The sequence below is a fragment of the Crinia signifera genome, chromosome 7, assembly GCF_055691185.1.
Source record: "Crinia signifera chromosome 7, ASM5569118v1, whole genome shotgun sequence".
NCBI classification, from domain to species: domain Eukaryota; kingdom Metazoa; phylum Chordata; class Amphibia; order Anura; family Myobatrachidae; genus Crinia; species Crinia signifera.
The window spans coordinates 178,453,162-178,472,905 of NC_139223.1; positions in this window are offsets into that span (position 1 = coordinate 178,453,162).

Here is a 19,744-nt window from a genome sequence, read left to right on the forward strand (position 1 = left end):
GCATCGCATGCGATCGCATACGATTTTGCACTAAGAAGCATCCAAATGCATTGGAATTAGTATTAAACATGTTCAATGGCCCCCAACTGGCATTTTGAGGCTGTACCACCCCCACTATCAACGCGAACCCGAAGTGTGGCGAGCGCAGCGGTACGCGTCCTACGACCTTTTCACACCCCCACTATCCACGTCGGCGTGGAGTTGAGAATAGAAAGTGTGGCGAGCGCAGCGAGCCACCGAGCCCGAAGCGTGGCGAGCGGATGCGGACACCTGTGAAGCCCGTGAGGGGACGCGGATACCTGTGAAGGTATCCGCGTCCCCTCGCGGGGCTCGCCACACTTTCTATTCTCAACTCCACGCCGACGTGGATAGTGGGGGTATGAAAAGGTCGTAGGACGCGTACCGCCGCCCCTCGCGGGCTCGCTGCGCTCAGCACGCTTCGGGTTCGCGTTGATAGTGGGGGCGGTACAGCCTCAAAAATGCCAGTTGGGGGCCATTGAACATGTTTCATACTAATTCCAATGCATTTGGATGCTTTTCAGGGCAAAATCGTATGCAATGCGATTTTTTTGCATACGATGGCCATCGTGGGAGCCGTGATACTCCACAAGTACCCTGTCTACTATTGTAAAGTGCAACGGAATCTGCTGCTATATAAGACACTGTCATGAATCTGCTGCGATATATAAGACACTGTAACGGAATCTGCTGCGCTATATAAGACACTGTAACGGAATCTGCTGCGCTATATAAGACACTGTAACGGAATCTGCTGCGCTATATAAGACGCTGTAACGGAATCTGCTGCGCTATATAAGACGCTGTAACGGAATCTGCTGCGCTATATAAGACGCTGTAACGGAATCTGCTGCGCTATATAAGACGCTGTAACGGAATCTGCTGCACTATATAAGACACTAACGGAATCTGCTGCGCTATATAAGACACTGTAACGGAATCTGCTGCGCTATATAAGACACTGTAACGGAATCTGCTGCGCTATATAAGACACTGTCACGAATCTGCTACGCTGTATAAGACACTGTAACGGAATCTGCTGCGCTATATAAGACACTGTAGCGGAATCTGCTGCTCTATATAAGACACTGTAGTGGAATCTGCTGCTCTATATAAGACACTGTAACGGAATCTGCTGCGCTATATAAGACACTGTAACGGAATCTGCTGCGTTATATAAGACACTGTAACGGAATCTGCTGCGCTATATAAGGCACTGTAACTGAATCTGCCGCACTGTATAAGACACTGTAACGGAATCTGCTGCGTTATATAAGACACTGTAACGGAATCTGCTGCATTATATAAGACACTGTAACGGAATCTGCTGCGCTATATAAGGCACTGTAACTGAATCTGCCGCACTGTATAAGACACTGTAACGGAATCTGCTGGGCTATATAAGACACTGTAACGGAATCTGCTGCGCTATATAAGACGCTGTAACGGAATCTGCTACGCTGTATAAGACACTGTAACGGAATCTGCTGCGCTATAGAAGACACTGTAACGGAATCTGCTGCGCTATATAAGACACTGTAACGGAATCTGCTGCGCTATATAAGACACTGTCACGAATCTGCTACGCTGTATAAGACACTGTAACGGAATCTGCTGCGCTATATAAGACACTGTAGCGGAATCTGCTGCTCTTTATAAGACACTGTAGTGGAATCTGCTGCTCTATATAAGACACTGTAACGGAATCTGCTGCGTTATATAAGACACTAACGGAATCTGCTGCGTTATATAAGACACTGTAACGGAATCTGCTGCGCTATATAAGGCACTGTAACTGAATCTGCCGCACTGTATAAGACACTGTAACGGAATCTGCTGGGCTATATAAGACACTGTAACGGAATCTGCTGCGCTATATAAGACACTGTAGCGGAATCTGAAGCGCTATATAAGACACTGTAACGGAATCTGCTGCCCTATATAAGACACTGTAACGGAATCTGCTGCGATATATAAGACACTGTAACTGAATCTGCTGCGCTATATAAGACACTGTAACGGAATCTGCTGCGCTATATAAGACACTGTAACGGAATCTGCTGCGCTATATAAGACACTGTAAGGGAATCTGCTGCGCTATATAAGACACTGTAAGGGAATCTGCTGCGCTGTATAAGACACTGTAACGGAATCTGCTGCGCTGTATAAGACGCTGTAACGGAATCTGCTGCTCTGTATAAGACGCTGTAACGCAATTTCCTGCATTATATAAGACACTAACGCAATTTGCTGCGTTATATAAGACGCTGTAACGGAATCTGCTGCGCTATATAAGACACTGTAACGGAATCGGCTGCGCTATATAAGACGCTGTAACGGAATCTGCTGCGCTATATAAGACGCTGTAACGGAATCTGCTGCGCTATATAAGACGCTGTAACGGAATCTGCTGCGCTATATGAGACGCTGTAACGGAATCTGCTGCGCTATATGAGACGCTGTAACGGAATCTGCTGCGCTATATAAGACACAGTAACGGAATCTGCTGCGCTATATAAGACACTGTAACGGAATCTGCTGCGCTATATAAAAAACTGTAACCGAATCTGCTGCCTATATAAGACACTGTAACGGAATCTGCTGCGCTGTATAAGACGCTGTAACGCAATTTCCTGCATTATATAAGACACTAACGCAATTTGCTGCGTTATATAAGACGCTGTAACGGAATCTGCTGCGCTATATAAGACACTGTAACGGAATCGGCTGCGCTATATAAGACGCTGTAACGGAATCTGCTGCGCTATATAAGACGCTGTAACGGAATCTGCTGCGCTATATAAGACGCTGTAACGGAATCTGCTGCGCTATATGAGACGCTGTAACGGAATCTGCTGCGCTATATAAGACACAGTAACGGAATCTGCTGCGCTATATAAGACACTGTAACGGAATCTGCTGCGCTATATAAAAAACTGTAACCGAATCTGCTGCCTATATAAGACACTGTAACGGAATCTGCTGCGCTGTATAAGACACTTTAACAGAATCTGCTGCGCTATAGAAGACCCTGTAACGGAATCTGCTGCACTATATAAGACACTGTAACGGAATCTGCTGCGCTATATAAGACACTGTAACGGAATCTGCTGCGCTATATAAGACACTGTAACGGAATCTGCTGCGCTATATAAGACACTGTCACGAATCTGCTACGCTGTATAAGACACTGTAACGGAATCTGCTGCGCTATATAAGACACTGTAGCGGAATCTGCTGCTCTATATAAGACACTGTAGTGGAATCTGCTGCTCTATATAAGACACTGTAACGGAATCTGCTGCGTTATATAAGACACTGTAACGGAATCTGCTGCGTTATATAAGACACTGTAACGGAATCTGCTGCGCTATATAAGGCACTGTAACTGAATCTGCCGCACTGTATAAGACACTGTAACGGAATCTGCTGGGCTATATAAGACACTGTAACGGAATCTGCTGCGCTATATAAGACGCTGTAACGGAATCTGCTACGCTGTATAAGACACTTAAACAGAATCTGCTGCGCTATAGAAGACACTGTAACGGAATCTGCTGCGCTATATAAGACGCTGTAACGGAATCTGCTGCGCTGTATAAGACGCTGTAACGCAATTTGCTGCATTATATAAGACACTAACGCAATTTGCTGCGTTATATAAGACGCTGTAACGGAATCTGCTGCGCTATATAAGACACTGTAACGGAATCGGCTGCGCTATATAAGACGCTGAAACGGAATCTGCTGCGCTATATAAGACGCTGTAACGGAATCTGCTGCGCTATATAAGACGCTGTAACGGAATCTGCTGCGCTATATGAGACGCTGTAACGGAATCTGCTGCGCTATATAAGACACAGTAACGGAATCTGCTGCGCTATATAAGACACTGTAACGGAATCTGCTGCGCTATATAAAAAACTGTAACCGAATCTGCTGCCTATATAAGACACTGTAACGGAATCTGCTGCGCTATATAAGACACTGTAGCGGAATCCGGGGGGGGGAGGGGGGACAGTCATTTGTGCCTGCTACATATACAACCCCTCCCCTGCTCTATACCATACACTATACTGCCCCATATACTCTCATATGTGTCTGCTACATGTATATTACCCCCCCCGTATACCATTACCATACACTATACTGCCCCATGTACTCTACACTCTCATATGTGTCTGCTACATGTATATTACCCCCCCCCCCCCCCCTGTATACCATACACTATACTGCCCAATATTCCCTACACTCTCATATGTACCTGCTACATTTATATTACCCCCCCCCCCCTTTCTGTATACCATACATACCTCCGGATGTTGTCAATATTTGTTCAAGGCCTATTATTCTAAGACTATCTTGGTTATGACCATGGCACTACAGAAAATGTAAGGAAACACTTTAGGTGTGTAATTCGGAGGTAACACTTTAGGTGTGTAATTCGGAGGTGTTCCGCCAAGTATGTGGGACTTGTGTATGGAGCATAGGGTGGGTGGGTGGGAGGGCGCAAGGACAATTCCAACTTGCACCTCTTTTTCTTTGCCTTATGTGCTCTTTGGGGACTAGTTTTTACAACTGCCATCCTGTCTGCTGCTGCAGTGCCACTCCTAGATGGGCCACGTGTTTGTGCCGCACACTTGTGTCGCTTAGCTTATTCATCCAGCAACCTTGGCGTAACCTATTGGCCTAAAAACAATATTGTGAGGTGTTTAGAATGGCCTGGAAATGAGTGCAAATGAATGATATTGAGGTTAATAATACTGTAGGTAAAAACAAAAATTTGTTATTTAACTTTTTTTTTTCCGATTATCGAACTACTGCGCACGTGTACTGATCATAGCATGCGTGTGCGAGCCCAAATAGTGAAAGAAGATCATAATCGCGACTCCCTCATAGTTTGACTGACAGGAAGCTCATGTTTCGGGATGGCAACTGGCCGTTTTCTGAGAGTCTCAGAAAAAAACGCAGGCGTGCCCAGGTGTTCTAAGGGTGCGTCTGTGATGTCAGCTCCAGCCACGATCACAGAAGACCGGTGAGGTCAGAATAACTCACATTTGTACAGACTGGGTAGATCGTCTCATGGTTCGGGAGTTGCGTATGTATTTGCTGCTGGATATCCAATAGCGACCCGTTTGCAATTCACTCGCAGATTTGCACGGGGCGGGTTTTATTTCTGTAGCGGCAATTTGCTCCCAGTCATATGCAGATTAGCAATCAGAACTGAATCAGGCCCCGTGCCATTAGATCTGCTTTAGAAACATTACTTTATTGTATTATTTATGTACATATTAATTTATTTCTCAGACATTAATTTTTACTCGCACTCCCGCTGTTTGTTTTTTTGGGGCTGTCTCAGGGAATGCTACAATAAATAATACATTGTTCATTTGCTAAATTCTTCAACCAGTTTTGTCTGCCGGATGCACAAATATAAGGCATGAGCAATTATTATCTGGAAATAGATTTTCATGCAACGCTGCACCCCCCCCCCTCCCAAAAAATGAGGAGGTGATTTTTTTCGTATGCTATTGGACCACTTTAAAACGATGGCGATCTGTACTTTGCTGTACAGCAATGTAATGATAAAAGGCCGTGTTCTACTAGTGCCTTCTCTGCAGGAGATTGGAATGACGGATGATACAGCGGAGAATAGATATTGCGCTTTATCCCGGCCTTACACAGCCAATGCATGTTTCCTACAGTATTCTGTCTGCGCGCCTTGTGCAGACATTTCTCTCCCACTAGTTTCTTTTGTTTCTGGAAAGTGATGAAGCGCCCTAACTCAGTGTTTCTCGGTTATATTTAATGCCATTTATCACACACACGCTCTGTCGCTGATATATTCGCCTGCATTTTTTCCAATTTATTCCCTTAGTTTTTATCTGGTGCTGTCTCTGAAGATACTATTTCAGGAATATTCTTTCTCTGTGTGTGTCTGTGTGTGTGTGTGTGTGTGTGTGTGTGTGTGTGTGTATGTCTGTGTGGTGCAATTATTGAAGCACAAAAAATGGTTATAAGGAAAATGTATCTCTTTCAGGTTCACGAACAAACCCCCTAACCAAAGGGAAGAGTGTCAGCACTAGACACAATTTATAATACATCCTTTGACATTTTATGTCTCAAAGCAAATAAGCTTCTTGCCATAAATCCAGGAGCAAATGTGATTAAGAGATCACAGTATTCTCGCAGGGAACTTATGGATAAAAGACTTTTCAGATGCAAAGCAGCAGAAATTGCTGAACAAAAACATCTGTCTGTAACAATGCGCTGTCTGATTGATTTTCTTCGCAGGTGAGTGAATATAGGGGCTTATTCATCAACTAGGTGATTCATCGCGCCCTCCGGGCGCTCATCACACCGTCTTAAGGGGCTACACCCGCATCCCCCCCGCTGGAGCAGCGGGTCTGCCTGCAACTCCCCAAAGCAGCGGGTATGCCCGCAACCCCCCCCCCCCCCCCTTGCTGGATCAGCGGTGTTTGCAGACCATCTGCTCCAGCGAGGGGGGACTGAGGGCAGACCCGCTACTGCGGGGGTAGAGGGGGGGGGGGTGCAGGCAGACCCGCTGCTTGAGGGGGGGCAGTCCCGCCATACTTGCTGCTCTAGCGAGGGGGGGTGTTGCGTGCAGACCCATGTTGGGGGAGGGCTGGGTGCGTGGGTACAGGGGGATGGGGGGGTGCGGGGTGGGCGCATGTGGTGGAGTGTGTGCGGACTTGTAGTTCATATGTGTGTGATGCTGGGACTTGTAGTCCCCCAGTTGCAGTATATACAATACAGTGTGTGGTGCTGGGACTTGTAGTCTCCCAGCTGAAGTATATAGTAGTGTACAGTGTGTGATGCTGGGACTTGTAGTATGTGTGTGTGTGTGTGTGTGTGTTCCCCATCTGCAGTACATACAGTACAGGACCCCCATGTCCTCACCAATGGCCCAGATCTTCATGTCCCGCAGCCAGACTCCGGCCTGCCGCCACCCCCAGGCCCCGGCACAGGCCTATAGCCGAGGCCTCCAGGCCGAACACATAGCGGGGCGGGTGCTTGCACAGCAGTAGCGTGCCCAGCCCGCCCTCCTCCCGCAGCTTCTGCACACAGCGCTGCTGGGCCCGCACAGCCTCGGAGTAAGGTAGCAGCCCCAGACGGAGCACACACAGCACGGGCCGGGGAGTGCTGGCCACCATCCCGAGGTCTCTGCGAGGCCTACAGCAGACGGGGAGGAGGGTGGAGTCCAGGCAGGAAAGGCACTGTGTGACCCTGGCGTCAGGGAGGGATCTGCAATGGTCGGTGTTGGAGTCTGTGTCAGCTGGGAGGGGCAGACAGCGGGTCCCCCGGGAGCCCTTGCTGTAAGCGTCAGTTCTGGTGGAAGCGTGCCAGGAGCCCTTGTGTCTGTGTCAGCTGGGAGCGGCAGGCAGCGGGTCCCGGTGTTTGCTGCAGTAAATTGTGTGTGTCTGGCTGCTGATCCGTGCGGGTGTGGGAACGGGGCGTAGAGCCTGAGCTGAGTGGGACAATGTTAGGAAGGGGCGGTGACGTTGGACGGAGTGCGAGGCTGGGGGGGGGTATAGTCGTGATGCTGGGCGTGTATGCGAGTGAGCGGGGCGGTGGAGTGGGCGCGCGTTGTGTAGCCGTGGGGCTGGCTGGGTCGGGAGGCTGGTGGGGAGTGGGGTTGCGCGGTGCGTTGCCTTGGGGATGCCCTATGGGCAGGCATGGGGGGGGGTGCGGGTGTTGAGCAGCCATGGGGCGGAGTCTGGGCATGTATGGGCGGGCATGGGGAGTGGTGGCCGAGGAAGGGGCGGATAGTGTTTGAGCTGGTGTGGAGAACGGAGGCCAAGGGGGGTGGTGTGTAGAACGGAAGTGGCCAGGTTTTGCAGTGTGGCTAACGGTGGACGGGCCTGTCAATCACCCGTGGAACCCCGCCCACCGTTTGCTACACTGCTTTGACTGACGGATCTGGCTAAATATATAGAAGATAGAATCCCTTTATTCGTCTCACAATGGAGAAATTTCAGTGTTACAGCAAGGTTCAAGTACAGATAAGAGTAGTAGCATAATAATAAGAACACACATAATAAGATAAGATCCAAACAATATAACTCAAGAATCTAGGAACATGCAGGTCTTCTTCAGACCATGACAGTTGTACATTCTAATTGCAGCCAGAAGGAACGATCTGCGATATCTCTCCGTTGAGCATCGAGGGTGAAGCAACCTATCACTGAAAGTGCTACACAGATCGGTCAGAACATTTTTGAGCGGGTGTGAAGCATTATCCAATAATGATGTCATCTTGCTGATCATTCTCCTCTCACCCACAATCTCTACAGAATCCAAAGGCATTCCTAGGACAGAACTGGCCTTCCTTACCAGTCTGTTTAGTCTCTTATTGTCGGCTGTTGAAACACTGCTGCCCCAGCAGACCACTCCATAGAATATGGCCGATGCCACTACACAGTTGAAGAAGGTCTTCAGGAGCGCTCCCTGCACTCCAAAGGATCTCAGTCTCCTCAGCAGATAGAGTCTACTCTGCCCCTTCCTATACAGAGCAGCAGAATTATCAGACCAGTCCAGTTTATTGTTAAGGTGAAAACCCAGATACTTGTAAGTTCTTACGATCTCAATATCCATTCCCTGAATGCTCACAGGAGTTGGGGGGGTATGCTGACGTTTCCTGAAATCAAGTACCAGCTCCCTAGTTTTCCTCGTATTAAGTTGAAGATTGTTCCCCACACACCAGGTAGCAAAGTTCTGCACAAGTTCTCTGTACTCCCTATCGTCCCCATCTACGATAAGGCCCACAATAGCAGAGTCATCAGAGAACTTCTGCAGATGACAGGTTGATGAATTGTATGTGAAATCTGCAGTATAGAGAGTAAAGAGAAATGGTGCCAAAACTGTTCCCTGCGGCTCCCCTGTACTACAGATAATAGTATCGGACTGGCACTCCTTGGTCCTCACATACTGTGGACGGTTTGTAAGGTAATCCAGGATCCAGGTGATTAGATGATGATCTACTCATCAATGGTATGCCGGCTCAGATAAAGTGGGCAAATTTATGGCTTTCCTGCTCAGAATGGACAGGCCTTCCAGTATCATTGCTAGTATTAGAACTGAACAAGGTCAAATTTTGTCATCTACTCCAGACATAGTGGACGAATTTGTTAGCCATTTTGGCAAAGTTTACCAATCAGCACAGAAAACAAGTGATGAGGACCTGCGGCAATTCTTCGCAGATCTGCATCTCCCCCTGTTAACTCAAGATGCTCAGAGTCTTCTGGACGCTCCAATCACTGGTGAAGAAGTGGAAAGGGTAATTAAATCCCTCCCCTTGGGTAAGGCCCCCGGGTTGGATGGCATGCCCGGAGAGATGTTTCAAAAATTCGATAAAGCTTTGGTCCCTCGGCTTGTAGCACTCTGTAATGCCATGATGTTGGAGGATGACTTGCCCCCCTCTATGGCTGAATCATCTATAGTGTTTATTTTAAAGAAGGGTAAAGACCCAACTAGTGTGGACTCGTATAGGCCTATTTCGCTCATGCCTACCGACGCAAAGATAATTGCCAAGGTTTTGGCAAACCGATTGAGTATCGTGATCCAAGATATTGTACACCCCGATCAATCCGGGTTTATGCGCGGGAAATCTACTACGATCAATGTAAGGAGGGTCTTCTCCTACATTCAACACATGGATGCGAAAGGGTTGGACGCCGCGGTGGCCTCATTCGACGCGAACAAGGCGTTCGATTCCGTCGAATGGGGCTACCTATGGGGCGCCCTTAAAGCATTCGGTTTTGGTCCAGGCTTTATCGGATGGTTGAGGCTGATGTATAAGAATCCCAGGGCAAGAGTATCCATTAATGGATATACATCCCAGTCATTTCCCCTGTTTAGAGGCACCCGGCAGGGCTGTCCTCTCTCCCCGTTGATCTTCGCGGTAGCGATAGAACCTCTTGCCTGCTTGTTAAGATCTAAGCTGCACTGTGAGGATATGGGAAGAGACATGAGATATAACCTTGTATCCCTCTATGCTGATGACCTCTTGGTCGGCACGGCTGACCCAAATAGAGACCTTCCCATAGTAATTGAGCAACTAAGTCAATTCGGAGAATTGTCGGGGCTCACTGTGAATTGGAGTAAGTCGCATCTGATGGTGGTAGGAGAGGACAGTCTGGGGGTTAGTGGGCCCGGCATGCCATTGGTGAAGTCCTCAGGATTTAAATATCTGGGGGTTAGGATGTCGGCACAAACAGAAGACTTTCTAAAGGATAATATCTCGCCAGCGATCCAGGAGGCAAGGGCTAAGTTTAAGTGTTGGGCCAAGCTCCCCTTATCGGTGCAGGGTCGGGTGAACCTGATTAAAATGGTAATCTTGCCTAAAATACTGTACCTACTACAACACTCTCCAATATACATCAAGGATGAGTACTTTAGAAGTCTGGACAGTGTAATCTCCTCGTTTATCTGGGGCGGCAAGCGCCCGAGAGTTAAACTCGCCACTCTATGCAGAGATCGCGATGATGGGGGTCTGGCCCTTCCAAACTTTAAGAGATATTATTATGCAGCCCAACTAACACACCTAAGGTCATGGGTGAAGCCGGAAGAACAGTCTCGGGAATCAACTAGGCTAATAAGGTGCATAGACTCCAATGTTTCCCCGTTGCAAATATTGTTATCTAGGTCCTCACATAGATCTTACCCTCCCATCGTATCTCAGGCTGTGAGAATCTGGAGAAAGGCATGCGCTTTGGAGAACTCCGAGGGCGAGGATCGAGAATCCTCTTTCCTCCTTCTGCCTATAGCCCCGGAGATCACTAGACAGCAAGGGGGGAGGCTCTGGTCACAATATGGAATCTGCTCGCTGGGCCAATTATTCCAGGATAATAGAGTCAAATCCTTCGATCAGCTTCAGGCAGAGTACGCACTGCCAAGGTCAATGTTTCACAGATTTCTACAGCTAAGGAGTGCGATTACCAGGTATGGAAGGGATAAGGATCAATGGCTTATAGAGACCCCCATCAAGGTCTTCTTGAGAAAACTTACCCCACGGAAGGGCGTCTCGAAAATATATAAATACTTATCCGCCGCTGCCACCGACGACGGGCTTATTCAGCTTATGCAGAGGTGGGCGGTGGATATCCCTGATATTAAAGAGAGTAACTGGCAGGCAGCCCTAGCAATCCCGAAAAAGGCAACAAACTCTATACGGGTTCAACAAATTCAGTTTAACATCATTCACCGGACATATTTGACCCCAGTGCGGTTAAGAAAGATGAGGGGGTCTGGGGCTGACGCTTGCCCAAAGTGCGGTGAAAATGGTGCAACATTTTGGCATTTGTTGAGGTCTTGTAATAGAGTTGACCAGTTCTGGAATAGGGTCTGCCAGGTAATTAAGGGTTTGGGGGTAGCACAGGCTAACCTTACTGATATCAACTTGGTAATGGGGTTATGGCAAGAGGGTGATATGACTAAAGAATTGAGTCTCCTCCTATTGTACCTCACCGCAATTGCTAAAGTTGTCATAGCACGCTATTGGATGGCAAAAAACGGACCGATATTTAATGAATGGCTTAACCTGGTGAACACGATATTTGAACACGAGAAATTCTACTACGCATCCAAAGGGCGTAGCACTATATTCTTTTCTATTTGGCACCCTTGGCATTTATCTGCATACTACCAGTTTAAAGGATAGGTGTATGCTAAGCACTGTTAGTGAGTCACTTATATTTTTAAACGCTATACTATCGTCAGTATTTGTAATGGATCTCACTTTGTATATAAATTAAGTATGTTCATCAATATTCTAGTCACTTATATTAAAATTGCAGGGAAGAGAAGCGGTTAGATACTCTCTGGACACTCTCGAATCACGTTCAGGTGTTCCCTTGGGTCACAGAACGGGCCCAGGTTCCTGCCTATTACACAATTGACTACACATATCCCTCGGCGAATGTCGGTAGCAAAATAAGACATATAAATTCGCCCGTCGAATCTTCGGCACGTTAGCACCAAGCACTTTAGGTATTTTCGCACTGTCTCACTTTATCAAGGTTGTACCCGGCCTGTATGCTTCTCGAATCACCCTCATCCCACTTTTTACACCCCATCTATTTCTTTTTCTCTTCTTTCCTTCTTCTTCTCTCCTCATCTTTTTTCTTCTCTCTTAACAATCTCTTGATTGCCACTTATATCTCACTATAACCAAGAAACCAGTCAGTACCATTACTTAACGTCTTAGCCAGGCCCAATAGTCGGGTCAACGGAGCTAACTTCTAACATCCTTCCCGCCTGTGCCAAGCCATCAAATCCAAACCCGCTTGTTACTAGGTGTTCATTTCTGTATACGTCCCCTATGTGTACGCTGTCATGTTTTATGTAATACTCACTTTTATACTTATCCTTGTATATCGATTTTGTCATGTATTGTATAGGTATTGTTTCGTCTTGTCTTTTTTTATATATATGTATTTTGAAAAATGAAAAATAAAGACTCAATTAAAAAAAAAAAGATGATGATCCACCCCCGAGTCAACCATTTTCTCCCCCAGGAGCATGGGCTGAATGGTATTAAAAGCACTGGAGAAGTCAAAGAACATTATTCTCACGGTGGCCCCAGCTCTCTCCAGATGAGGCAGGGCCCTCTGCATCAGATGTATGACAGCATCATCCACACCAATTCCAGGCTGATAAGCAAACTGCAATGGGTCCATAGAAGATCTCACTAGAGGTCGAAGATAGCCAAGGACCAGCCTCTCCAGGGACTTCATCAGCTGAGATGTCAACGCCACCGGCCTGTAGTCATTGAAGTCCTTAGGACGTGATGACTTTGGCACAGGTACCACACACAAGGTTTTCCACAGCATCGGAACCCTCCCTTGCTCCAAGCTTAGATTGAAGATGGCCGCTACTATCCCACACAGCTGACCAGCACAGGACTTAAGGACACGTGAACTGATACCATCTGGGCCCTCAGCCTTCCTTACATTACACCTACTTAATTCTCCCCTCACCTGATTTGTTGTAAAGGATAGGGTGGAGGTGGAACTATGCCCAGGCTTTGGTGATAGAGGGCCCCGCTGTTGGTGGTGACCGTTTACCGGGGGTGAGGTGACAGTCTGATATAAGAGATGATCGCTGGGCAGCTAAATTGCAGAGCCCTGCGATGAGATATACGCCACCCCGCCAGAGTGAAATCCCGCCCCGTGCAAACCTGCAAATTTCTTAGCACTGTTTCGCTGGATCGGTGATTAGCTGCAAATCCATTCGCAAGCCCCTCACCATTGATTGATCCACTGTGTGCGGTCTGTGCGTAGCCCAGGACTTACTCAGCGGCTGTGATAAAATCAGGCTGATCGGGGGCGGAGCTGACATCACATGACTTCCCCTCATACACCTGGCCACGCCTGCGTATTACCTGACACTCCCAGATAACAGCCGCTCACCATGTAATGATTCCAGTGTGTGCAGTCTGTACGTAGCCCAGGACTTACTCAGCGGCTGTGATAGAATCAGGCTGATCGGGGGCAGAGCTGACGTCACATGACTTCCCCTCACACACCTGGCCACGCCTGCGTATTACCTGACACTCCAAGATAACAGCCGCTCACCATGTGATGATTCCCCAGTGTGTGCAGTCTGTGCGTAGCCCAGGACTTACTCAGCGGCTGTGATAGAATCAGGCTGATCGGGGGCGGAGCTGACATCACATGACTTCCTCTCACACACCTGGCCACGCCTGCGTATTACCTGACACTCCCAGATAACAGCCGGTCACCATGTAATGATTCCCCAGTGTGTGCAGTCTGTGTGTAGCCCAGGACTAACTCAGTGGCTGTGATAGAATCAGGCTGATCAGGGGCGGAGCTGACTTCACATGACTTCCCCTCATACACCTGGCCACGCATGCGTATTACCTGACACTCCCAGATAACAGCCGCTCACCATGTAATGATTCCCCAGTGTGTGCAGTCTGTGTGTAGCCCAGGACTTACTCAGCGGCTGTGATAGAATCAGGCTGATCAGGGTGGAGCTGATGTCACATGACTTCCCCTCACACACCTGGCCACGCCTGTGTATTACCTGACACTCCCAGATAACAGCCGGTCACCATGTAATGATTCCAGTGTGTGCAGTCTGTGCGTAGCCCAGGACTTACTCGGCGGCTGCGATAGAAACAGGGTGATCGGGGGCGGAGCTGACATCACATGACTTCCCCTCACACACCTGGCCACGCCTACGTATTCCCTGACACTCCCAGATAACAGGCGCTCACCATGTAATGATTCCCCAGTGTGTGCAGTCTGTGCGTAGCCCAGGACTTACTCAGCGGCTGTGATAGAATCAGGCTGATCGGGGGCGGAGCTGACGTCACATGACTTCCCCTCACACACCTGGCCACGCCTGCATTAGCCCTGACACTCCCAGATAACAGCAGCTCACCATGTGATGATTCCCCAGTGTGTGTGCAGTCTGTGCGTAGCCCAGGACTTACTCAGCGGCTGTGATTGAATCATGTTGATCGGGGGCGGAGCTGACGTCACATGACTTCCCCTCATACACTTGGCCACGCCTGCGTATTACCTGACACTCCCAGATAACAGCCGGTCACCATGTAATGATTCCAGTGTGTGCAGTCTGTGCGTAGCCCAGGACTTACTCGGCGGCTGCGATAGAAACAGGGTGATCGGGGGCGGAGCTGACATCACATGACTTCCCCTAACACACCTGGCCACGCCTATGTATTACCTGACACTCCAAGATAACAGGCGCTCACCATGTAATGATTCCCCAGTGTGTGCAGTCTGTGCGTAGCCCAGGACTTACTCAGCGGCTGTGATAGAATCAGGCTGATCGGGGGCAGAGCTGACGTCACATGACTTCCCCTCACACACCTGGCCACGCCCCTCACCATGTAATGATTCCCCAGTGTGTGCAGTCTGTGCGTAGCCCAGGACTTACTCAGCGGCTGCGATAGAATCAGGCTGATCGGGGGCGGAGCTGATGTCACATAACTTCCCCTCACACACCTGGCCACGCCTGCGTATTGCCTGACACTCCCAGATAACAGCCGGTCACCATGTAATGATTCCAGTGTGTGCAGTCTGTACGTAGCCCAGGACTTACTCGGAGGCTGCGATAGAAACAGGGTGGTCGGGGCCGGAGCTGACGTCGCACGACTTCCCCTGAAACGCTTGGGCGCTCCTGTGTTTTCTCTGATACCAGAAAACGTTACCACCCACAAATGTCGGCTTTCTGTCGATCTACTTGCATACTTACTGGATGGCCTCAGGCATGCGTACTACCGCCTATACCCATGCGCAGTATATCAATACTTGCCTGGCCTATGGATTCACAGCCAGGCGATCAGGTCTGAATAACCCCCACAGCCTTAACCCTTTCCTCATAGGTGTAACTGCGATATTAATGGGTGTAACAATGGATTCCGCCGTCTTGTAGATTGTTTTCAAACTTTAGCTGCTAATCAGCATCAGAGTAACAATGGGGCAGCTCCAGGCCCCACATAAAAACAGGCCCATTACCATGACAGCAAAATAATAGCCAGGATAGCCACAAAATTATGCTATTAGTATTATTATTATTATTTCTATTTTTATTACTATTTATTATTTATTACTCATGTCGGAATTTTGACCCTGTCAACCTTTTTAATGTTGACCTTTTGACCCTCCTGACCCTTTGACCATATCGACCAATTACATATCGACCTTTTGCTGTCGACCAACCGACTATCTAGACACTGTAGATCTATCAATCCACAATAATAAAGGTAAAGAATCCAGGAGTGTACCCCAAAGAAACCTCAATATGAGTAATGCAGCCTGTATTACAGTATGGTACACAGTTATCCAGTAATCTTACAGGGTGCATGTGGGTGAGGTGTAAAGAAATCGTTATGCACATTCTCTATTTTGTTTTAATGTGAGTTTAGTACATTTTGGGCCTTATTCAGACCTGTTTGCTCGGCTGCGTATGTCCGCTGCCCAGCGAACAGGTATACGCCACCCAGCCGAACGCCCCCCTTCCCCCCCACTGTGCGAATCCCCTCACTAGCATGCAAGGGTATGTGTACGCTTATACATCCCCCTCACATGCGGCTGCACAGGCGAAAAAATGTTGACCGTCTAATGTTTTTTTTTCCGTTTGCAGAAAAAGGTCAGTTTAGACACGAAAAAGACGTGACAACGTGAAAAACTCATGTTGGCGTTGCCATTGTCGACTTTGGACGTGAAAACTGTGTATAGCATTTTACACCATAGCCTAAAATATTGCACTATAAGTAGGTTGCAGATGCTATCATTAAGAATGTTTTTTTTTTTTCGCCCCCGCTTCATTTGCATTTAATTAGAGATATCTCACCTATAATGTTGGCAGCATATTACGTTTGTCCAATGGAAGCTAGGGTTAACAGTCAAGTCATTTAATTAGCAGCACCTAGTATGGGAACATGTCTTCTTGTATCAAGTAATTAATTATTTAATAGCTGTCATAATAAACCTGAACCTCTCTCATGTACCGGCGCTTGTAGTGGTGTTAACCGATGCCGAGATGTGATAATTATGTGTAGGTTGTATATTATGTGATATTTTACGCCTGCGTTCACTGTGCCAATCTTATTGGAACTGATCCGGCAGGAATTTCTCTGTTCCTTCTATGGCACCGTAACTGCTGCCTACTCCCATTGCCTTCTGGTCCTAATGGCAGCATTATAATTCAGGGTGTGATCTATAGGATAAAACTTTTTATTTATATATAGAAATTGAAAAATAATGTTTATACAGGATACATACAGATGACCAGCAGTCAGGATGCCTGCCATCAGAATACCAATGCCGGCATCCCGAAGAAGGCAATACCAACAGGGGTTGGGTAAGTGTACTGTCCTCTCCCCTCTTCTCCCTGTGTGCGGGTTTCGCTCGCACCCGCCAGATTAGAAACCATGTGACTTATGTAATTTTTTTTAGTAGGTCTGGCCACACCTCCTCCATTGGTCACGCCTCCTCTCATTGACTAGGCCCCTAATTTTTACTGAGGCCCGGCCGAACTGTTGGCGCCCCTGGTAACAGCTGCTACGATAATATGCTAAAGCCGCAGGAAACGTATTCTATAAAATGACGCCTCCCCGCAGCTTCTGGGATCCACTTCTGCATCTGAAGGCGCATCGACGAGCTGTGTGAACATCGGTCATCTGAATAACCTTTAAGGATACACCCACTGGCCTTGGCATGCCGAGAATACGGATCTGACAAGCTCGTACTTTCTGACCTACCGGCAGTAACCACCCATGCCCCGCCCCCGAACAGTAGCAGCAGCATGTCAGTCATACTGCAGCTTAGGGTGCAATGTGACTATCGCTCCTGACACACGTGCAGATCTGCAACCATCGGAGATGTATTTAAACAATCTGGTTTGCGTACTTGGGTGTGGATTAAAAGATTGACTGTATATAGACAGTCAATAAGTCGACACTAGATGGTCGACAGTCACTAAGTCAACAAAGTCAAAAGGTCCAGAGTAGGGTGGCCAATCCCGGGGATCGGTGGGATCCTGGGATTTGGCCTCAAAAAGTTCGGGATTTCAATCCCGGGATTGGAGTATCCAATCCCGGGATTTCGGGATTAGACTGCGCATGCGCAGTCTAATGCCGGGCAGCGTCGCATGCGCAGTCTAATGCCGGGCAGCGTCTGAGTACCCGGCACCCGTGCCCGAAGCATGGCGACCTGTATATCGCTGCCGCACAGCACATCTGCCCGTACCGCCCCCCCCCTGCAGCCCTCCGTGACCATTCTACGGCCATGTGAGTGCATCCCAACTACACACCGGTCGTTGCCCTAATGCTCTTCACGTTATGGCCATCGACCGCGGCTCCCCTGTGACAGCGCTGCAGCACCCCAGGGAGCCGCGGCGCACAGTTTGGGAACCACTGCGATATATATATATATAATAACCCATCTAATGACTTATTAAATGTCAGAAAATGGTGATCTGTATAGATAGGTATATTGATGCCTGGTTTATCATAATTAGTATGAGGTTTCTGTGAGACTCAGATCCAGAGATATGTAATATTTAATCAGTTAGATTTTAAAAGTAATTTGGGAAATGTGAGTCACTGAGACCTGTCAGCCTGGCACTCAGAGTCCTAAGCACTCAGAGGCATTGCAAAGTCTTTATATTGGGCTTCAACAGTTTGAAAAATTGTCAGATCTTTGGTGATCAATCAAAGTGAGAGATTGGATCTATTTCTCCGTGTCCCTCCAGCCATCAGCAGATGCACTCCAAAGTGGTCTATAAGTGTTACGTGTTTTTCTTTTTATGTTAACCTATATTATTGCAACAAATTGTATGTTATATTATAGCAGATTTTTATTTGGACCCTAGGAATTTGCTATGTGTTTTATCTTAAATCTAAAATTCACTAATTTGCATCTTTAGACTCTAACAAATGAGCTTTTAGGAGAGTAAAGAGCATTCTAAAATAAAAGTAAAACTCCAGGACATTTTCTATGAGGTCGTGTTTAAAAAAAATGTAAAATTTTTTAGTTTTTATACATTTAAATACTACCAAATGGACCTTCACTCATTTTTATATTACGGGTTGAGTATCCTGTATCCGTTTTTCCAAAAACAGAAATATTCCAAAAACCGTGGTTTTTCAGAATATTTTGTTTGGTTGTTTTTCACACTTACCACGTCCCGCGGCTTCCACGGCAAGCTTCAGGATCCTCTTCAGCGGTATATCCGGTCCCAGGGGTGCATTGCACGAGTGGGACCGCTGAAGAAGATCCTGAAGGACGCCGGGGGGCACCGGTGACGCTGAGGGACCATCGGGGCACCAGGTAAGTATGTTAAAATAAATATATTCCAAAAACCGGAAAAATCCCTTATCCAAAATGTTCGTGGTCCCGAGCATTCCGGATAAGGGATACTCAACCTGTACTTAGATCTGATCACACAGCCGCAAATTCACATCGCCACAGATAAGTTCGGAATTCCAACGGTCCTTTTTCAGACATCGGAATCCCGACTGTCACGAGCTCAACAGTCAGAATAATGACTTATACAGGGCTATTTTCCCTTGTGGGGTTCCATGACCCCCACAGAGGGAGAATAGAATAGGAGGCGAGCCCGCAAGGGGCTTGAATGCGCTCACCCCCAGGATTCCGATGTTGGAGAAAAGACCGGTGGAACCCCTATTGTCAGTGAGTTATACCATACCCTCCCCAGCGGTGCGATGGAAAAAGGCATATACAGCCTGAGGTTCACGTCACACACCCTCCTCTAAAACGCTCAGGCACGCCTAGCGATTTCCTGTACACTCCCAGCATTTTTTTTTTGGGCACGTTAGTATTTTTCCCAGTGAGTAAGAAGATTAACCTAGGACTGATGAAAACGGTTTGGATAATATTTATTTTATTTATTTATTACCAGTTATTTATATAGTGCACACATATTCCGCAGCGCTGTACAGAGAATAGTTGAACATTCACATCAGCTCCCCATTGGAGCTTACAATCTATATTCCCTACCACATGTACACGCACATACAGACATTCTAGGCTTAATTTGCTGGGAGCCAATTAGCCTACCAGTATATTTTTGGATTGTGGGAGGAAACCGGAGCACCCGAAGGAAACCCACACAAGGACGGGGAGAATATACAAACTCTGCACAGTTAGGGCCATGGTGGGAATCAAACCCATGACCTCAGCGCTGTGAG